The sequence below is a fragment of the Gossypium hirsutum genome, chromosome A03 (genome assembly GCF_007990345.1).
Source record: "Gossypium hirsutum isolate 1008001.06 chromosome A03, Gossypium_hirsutum_v2.1, whole genome shotgun sequence".
NCBI classification, from domain to species: domain Eukaryota; kingdom Viridiplantae; phylum Streptophyta; class Magnoliopsida; order Malvales; family Malvaceae; genus Gossypium; species Gossypium hirsutum.
The window spans coordinates 95,153,476-95,160,710 of NC_053426.1; positions in this window are offsets into that span (position 1 = coordinate 95,153,476).

The window sequence follows — 7,235 nt, forward strand, 5'->3', positions numbered from 1 at the left end:
AAATTTTCTAAGTTTTCCTGGAACTTCTCAAAGTTCTCGGTTTAGTCCCGTATCAATCTCGATGTATGTTTTAGGCTTCGTAGACTCAAATAAGGGATGACATGCATGTGTTTGAAAAGTTTTGAATTACAAGAAATTTTATGGCCCAGTTTTTGCATGTATGTGTATGTTCAAGTCTGGTAATGGCTCGTACCTTGTCCTAGCGTCGGGCACGAGTTACATCCCTTATTAATAGAGAAGACAAACGAAAAGTTAGAAAAATGAATTATATTATTTCCAAAAAAATATAGGATTATTACCTTTTTAATAGAGAAGACAAATGCAAAGTTAGAAAAATGAATTATATTCTTTCCAAAAGAATATTAATTTCTATATCTTTTATATTTTGACAAAAATTAATTAATATAACTGTTTATATTAATAAATTTGGTAAAATTTATACAATTTATATTTTGTATGAATCAAATTCATATGTTAATTATATTCTTTCTAAAAGAATATTAATTTTAACATCTTTTATATGTTGACCAAAATTAATTAATATAATTGTTTATATTTATAGTTTCAGTAAAATATATACAATTAACATTTTGTACTAATCAAATTCATATATTAATTTTATCTTTGTTATTTATTTGTGTAACACAAGTTTGTATATATAATGAGTTTAGTATTTAACTATCAATTTAAATTAATTCAACAATTAATTTAATTCATGTGACAACTAAATACAATACCAAATATATTTGGCTTCTTTTCGTTTCAACTATAGGGTGTGTAATAGCCCGTTTTTAGTCAAATCAGAATAGTAGTTTCGGGACCACAAATTTGAAGTCGTAATTATCATTTTATTATTATTTTAATGTTTACAGTATGATATTATGTTGGTGTGAAAATTCCGTTAAGAAATTTTATCGTTTAATTGGTTAGTTTGATAAAAAGGACTAAATTGCGTAAAACATAAAACTTGAGTTTTAATAGCTAAAAGTGTCAAATAGCTATGGAATATTAAAGTGGAAGTCCTTAAGTAGTAAATAGACCATTTATGTTGATAGTGGATGATAATGGCATGGCATAATTGAAGTTTTGAGTTAATGATAAGGTTAATTTAGTAATTTGGTTAATTTAAGCGAAAATAAATAAAAAAAATTAAAAGGTTATCATCATTAAGGTGTTCAACCAATTTTGAGAAGAAGAAATAGCCATGGGAGAAGCTTTACTTTCGGCCTAGGTATTTTGACTCAAATAGGTACTTACTCGGTTTTTAATGATTTCTATCATTTTGTGATCGTTGTAACTAGTACTAGCTAGCCCAAGGACCAATTTAGAAAACTGTTAAAGATTTTAGAGGTTTCCATTGATGAATATGTATGAGTTTTGATGCTTAATGATAAATTATGAATATTTGATGTTAGTTAATTAAGTTTTGTTAAGTGATTTTTTGTGAAAATGCAAATTAGGGGCTAAATTGAGAAATGTTGAAAATGTGTGGTTGAAATGTGAAATAAATGAAAATTTTGGGCTGCTAGGGACCCATATATAATTCAGCCAAGCAGGGGTTTTGTTGAATTATGTGAATTTTTGTGTTTTGTGAAATAATGACTAAATTGTTAAAAGTGTGAATGTTTAGGGGCTAATGTGCAAATAGGCCTAAATGTATGTTTTGGACTTGAATGAATAGATGATTAAATAAGTTAATTTTGAATATATTTAGATCAAGAAAAGCAAATTACGAACTTGGATCGAGGAAAAGATAAAGTTATCGACTAATCGACTCGATTCGTAGTTTTCATATCTGAGATAAGTTCGTATGTATTAAGCATTGTAATAATTATGCTTTAGTAAATTGATATTGCATAAATTGAATATACAGGACTACAGATATGTTTGATGACAAATCGGTTATATAAGGCACTTAGTGTGCGATACGACATAGCTTCGGTTATATATGGCAGTTAGTGTACGATTTGACATAGCTTCGGCTATATATGGCACTTAGTGTGCGACTTGAGATAGCTTCGGCTATGTACGGCACTTAGTGTACGAGATATCAAGTTTGGCACTTAGTGTGTGAGACATTGAGTATTCAACGGCATTCCGTGCATGTATGAACTTGTTCTGGATTGGTATAGGTATGTATATGTATATTATGAGCTTAAACTCGAAGAAGTTACAAAGTTTGCATATAAGCTTATGAATAAGTAGTTGAAAGGTTTGTTATTAATCATAAATTACATGGTAATATGTTTAGATTGATGAATGTTGTATTTATGATTAGTTAAGTTTATATCATACTAGCTTACTAAGCTATAAAGCTTACTTTGTGTTTTTTTCTATGTTTTATAGTGAATCAAGGCTAGCTCGGATTCGGGAGTCGTTGGGAACATCATCACACTATCAAACATCTAAGTTGGTACTTTTGGATTATACATTTTTGGCATGTGGCATGTATAGGCTAGATGTGGTATTTTGGTTGTGATTATAGCTATGAGATTTGGCTTGTAAATTGTATATGTTTTGGTTTGTATATATAGCTATGAGTGATGGCTTATTTTGGTATGTTTGGTATGAATGTGGTTATGGTTTTATAGTTGCTCAAATGGTTAATTGATTTGTAGAGTATAAAATGCTTGAGAAATTCCTTGATGAGGTATGATTTTAGATGTTGTGTGGTTCTTTATAAAGAAGTTATGTGAGTGTGAATTATGGTAAATGAACTATATAGATTGATATTGTTTTGGCATGTATTTGGCTAAGTAAATGGTAGTGATTTGAGATTCGGAATAGATGAAATTATAATGGCATGAATTATGCATTTGGTTGATGATTTTGGCTGCTTAATTGTATAATGAAATGGTACCATTTTGGTTGTTTAGGTGAGCATGAATAAGGGTGGCAAATTGCCATTGTAAATGACCTATTTTTGTGACACATGGGCGTGTGTTTCAGTTGTGTGTGATATACGGTCATGTTACACTATCCCCTGGTGTTAAATTGAATTGAAGTCAGTATGCTCCACCTTGTAAAACTTAAAAATAAATGGTTTACAGTGATAGAATAAATGGTTTTAATTGCCTGAGAGTTGAATAACTTAAAAATAAATAGATATTTGAAATATAAATCATGATCTCATACCTTGCAGCTTTATGTTGTAATTTAGCGAGCTCTTTCTTATTAAAGTGGTGAATTTCCCCTTTTAAAACTTGTATGATGGGAGTCATCCATGTTTCTTCTTGGCTTAGATTGAAAAATTTTTGGTTGTCGCTAGAATGACGGAAAAAATGTACAAGTGTACACAATCGCAACAAGTAATAAAGTGACAAGTAATATCGAGTTATCGTACCCACAGGGACTGTGAAAAGAATTATTTATGAAATTAATTGTAAAAACACTTTGGTGAGGTAAAAATAATTTGGTTTTAAAAGATGGTCAAAAACTATTTAAAAACTAAGTAAATAATTAAAATAAAACAAAGGACTTCTAATGCTAGATTTCAAATAAGATTTAATCAAGGTAACATACTTGTGTTGGATTAATTATATTCCTTTAACTTAGCATAATAAAACTCATGTTTACATTGTTACGAATAAATTCACGAAAACTTGGTAATTGGCCAACTTTTGAACATACTCACATACAAAAATCCATTCATCTTTTGACATATCCCTATGTCAATTCAATCGACTAAACAGATTCTAATAAGCAAACATGTTATTGCACATACATACTCATTAAATTGAACTAATCTCTTGCATATCCCTATGTCAATTCAAACAATTAATTAAATCTAATAAGCATATAAAAGACTATGTGAGGTAACAAGGCAGCCCTACCTTGGAACAGTTTAATCACAATAATCTTGCAAGTTATGCAAGGCAATAATATCGCCAAATACATTGCTAATTTAACCTTCAGCTACCTTAGAAGAATAAACATGCACTGATTAAGTATGGTGTCAATTAATTATAATTTCAATCCGTTTAAATAATTAATTCATTAGTTATTTAACAATTATATTGCAAAAATAACTTATGCATGATTTTACTTAACCAAGCAATTTACCGAGGCCTATAACAGCATAAACATCATTTTAACAATTCAAGTAGGCAGAATATAATCAACCCAACACAAACTTAATTTTAAGCTAAATTTATAAGATAACCATTTCAATAGCATAAATATTCATAAACATGTTCGTCAAAACAACAACAAAAATTAAAATGTTAGGGAACAAGAAGCAAATTCGGTGTTTCTCCGTGGCTTGACTAGTTGCTCCGTTCTTCATTCTTCGTTGCCCTTAGCTATCAAGGTGGCTTATGAACACCTAATTGCTGCTCCAAAATTTCTGATAAGAGGCTCTTTCCCAAGAGAAGAAATCGACACTTGAACAATAAGGGAAATGGGATGGAAAAAGTGAGAGAAAAGTGAGAGAGGAGAAGAGAGAATGAGAGAATGTTGTGGAATGAGGGATGGATTGAATAATCAGCAAGGTGTGGCTTTTATAGCTGATTGTGGCTGCTAAAAATAGCAAATTCCAGCAGCCAAAGAGCCCCCCTATGGTGGGCCATCTACTTGGCAAGAGTTGAGACTTTCAACTTTGCTAAAAATGGCCGAGGGTAAATCTGCAAAGCCACAATTAAAGGTGGGGTTTGAATGTAAATTAGAAGTCTTTCAAGGGCCTTTTTGCAAGCATATTTAATCAGCTAAAATGCTGATTTGGGTCAGAATATGGATGGTTCTAGGCTGCCCAATTAGTGGCTAGTTCGGTTCATTCAATATGGTTTGACCAGTGCGGTTCAACTGGACTCTTTCTCCATAATTAATTAAAAGTAATTTATTTAACCCAAATTATATGGAGAATAAATTAAAATTAATTAAATTATGAATTAATACACATTTCTGGACCGTCTTAGGCTGGAAATTCATGTGCCTCGATACTTCAAATTACTTCTCGGTTTTATGCTTTCAGTAGTGTCAGCCAAGCCAATTTTTGCCCTTTGCGCGGATCTATTGAAAATAGTCAAAATTAATCAAAATTGAGTATAAAATTAACTAAATTCACGATGTTCATATTTTTAACACAATTTAATTATTTTATAATATTTAATTATTTTTTGACAAGAATTTAACCGGATTTGCATGAATTTATGTAAGAATAGGTATGAAAAAGTATATAAATTTTTGTGTTTCCACACCCCCAAACTTAATTCATTGCTCGTCTTGAGTAATGCACAAATTTTGAAAAGAATTTCTCAGAAACATCCTTGAAAAATTCCTTCAGAACAACATTTTCCCAAAAATTATGAATTTAAAATCTTATGCTCAAGGACAAGAAATCTGATAGTTATGTTACTTAAGTATACATACTGTTCAAATTAAATTCAACAACTTATTATAATAGCAAAATTGAGACTAAATGCTTTTGTAACAAAGGCATGTTAACCTTTACCAATTTGATTTTTATTCCTTTATTCAAGACTAAGCTGCAACCATTAAGCTTAACTTATGTCTTTATATGTTGATCGTAGCAATTTCTCTCCACTAATGTAGGTAGCATTAGGACTTTGAATCAATAGGTCTTTATGAAGGTTGTAACGTGGCTAGGCTAGGGGTAGGTGAAAAATGGATAAATTTTGGGTTAAAAACCCTAGACTCAGCGTCAATCGAACCTTCGAAATTTTTATCTCCGATACACCAACTTGACTTTCATATGCTCTTTTGTACATCTCTTTCAAATACATGTGCCCTCTTTTTTTTAAGCTAACACGAGCACTTACTTTGTGTACTGCAATTCTCAAGCAATTGATACTTCTTTTCCACTCCCCCAAACTTATTTTTGAAGTACATTTTGAATATTACTGAGTCTAGTGTTTGGGACAATTTTAAGATCATTAAACGAAAAGTAATGGCTGATCATTGCAAGGGTCAAAATAAAATTAGGCCATATAGTCTCAAAGTTGTGTTTCAAAGGATAAAATTTTACCATGGAGGGCTCAAATGATCCAAACAATAGTTGCCTAAATCATTTCCAACATTCCATGCTCCCTAGGATTTTATTATTTATGAAAATAGTAACCAAGTTTTAAAAATGATTCAATTAAGTCCCTAGACTTAATGAAAATTTGGAATTGAGTTGTTATTTATCATGGATCACAATTGACCCTTTTATTTGAAAAATCAAAAATCGAAATTTCTATTTAGAGAATAATTTTTCAGAAAATTATATTAAAATTAATTCCCAAGAAAGATTGGAGGGGTCACAGTTGTCCCACTTAAGTTCCAATCTTCTAGACAGAATTTATTTACACATACTAATCTCGAAAATATACCCTAAATCATTTATTAAAAAGGAAAATAAGAAAATTTTAAACATCTGATAAAATGAGCGAAATTTCATTCCGTTCAATCTTATCTCCCCCATAATGTTTCAGGCGCTGAACATTAACTTGAAAATTACCTCCCTTACCTTGGAGCTCGACAACTCCGTATGGATAGACGCGATGAATCGTAAATGGATTGGACCAATACGATTTTAGCTTACCTAAAAAGAACTTTAGTCTAGAATTAAATAACAAGACTCGTTGAGCTGGTTCAAATTCTCGAACTCAAATGTGCTTGTCACGCCATTTCTTAAGTCTCTCATTGAGTAATTTGGCATTTTCGTAGGAGAACATTCGGAGTTCCTCTAGCTCATTGAGTTCAAGCATTCGTTTCTCTTTAGCAAGCCTATGATCCAAGTTGAGTTGTCGAAGAGCCCAGTAAGCCTTGTGCTCTAACTCTAAGGGTAGATGACATGCTTTCCCAAAGACCAACCTGTAGGGTGACATCCCTAAAGGTGTCTTGTATGCTGTTCTGTAAGCCTATAAAACATCATCTAGCCTTTTGGACCAATCTCGTTGGTTTGGGCAAACTACCTTCTCAAGTATGCCTTTGATCTCCTTATTTGCCAATTCAGCTTGCCCATTCGTCTGCGGATGGTAAGCTGTTGTAACCTTGTGTTTCACTCCGTGCTTGTCTAATAACCATTTTAACCACTTGTTCACGAAGTGAGACCCTTCATCACTAATGATAGCTCTTGTGGTTCCAAACGTTGTGAACACGTGTTTCTGTAAGAACTTAATTACAACCCTAGCATCGTTTGTCGGATAAGCTTCAACCTTGACCCACTTGGACACATAGTCTACTACTACCAATACATACTTGTGACCAAAAGACGGAGGGAAAGGACCAAGAAA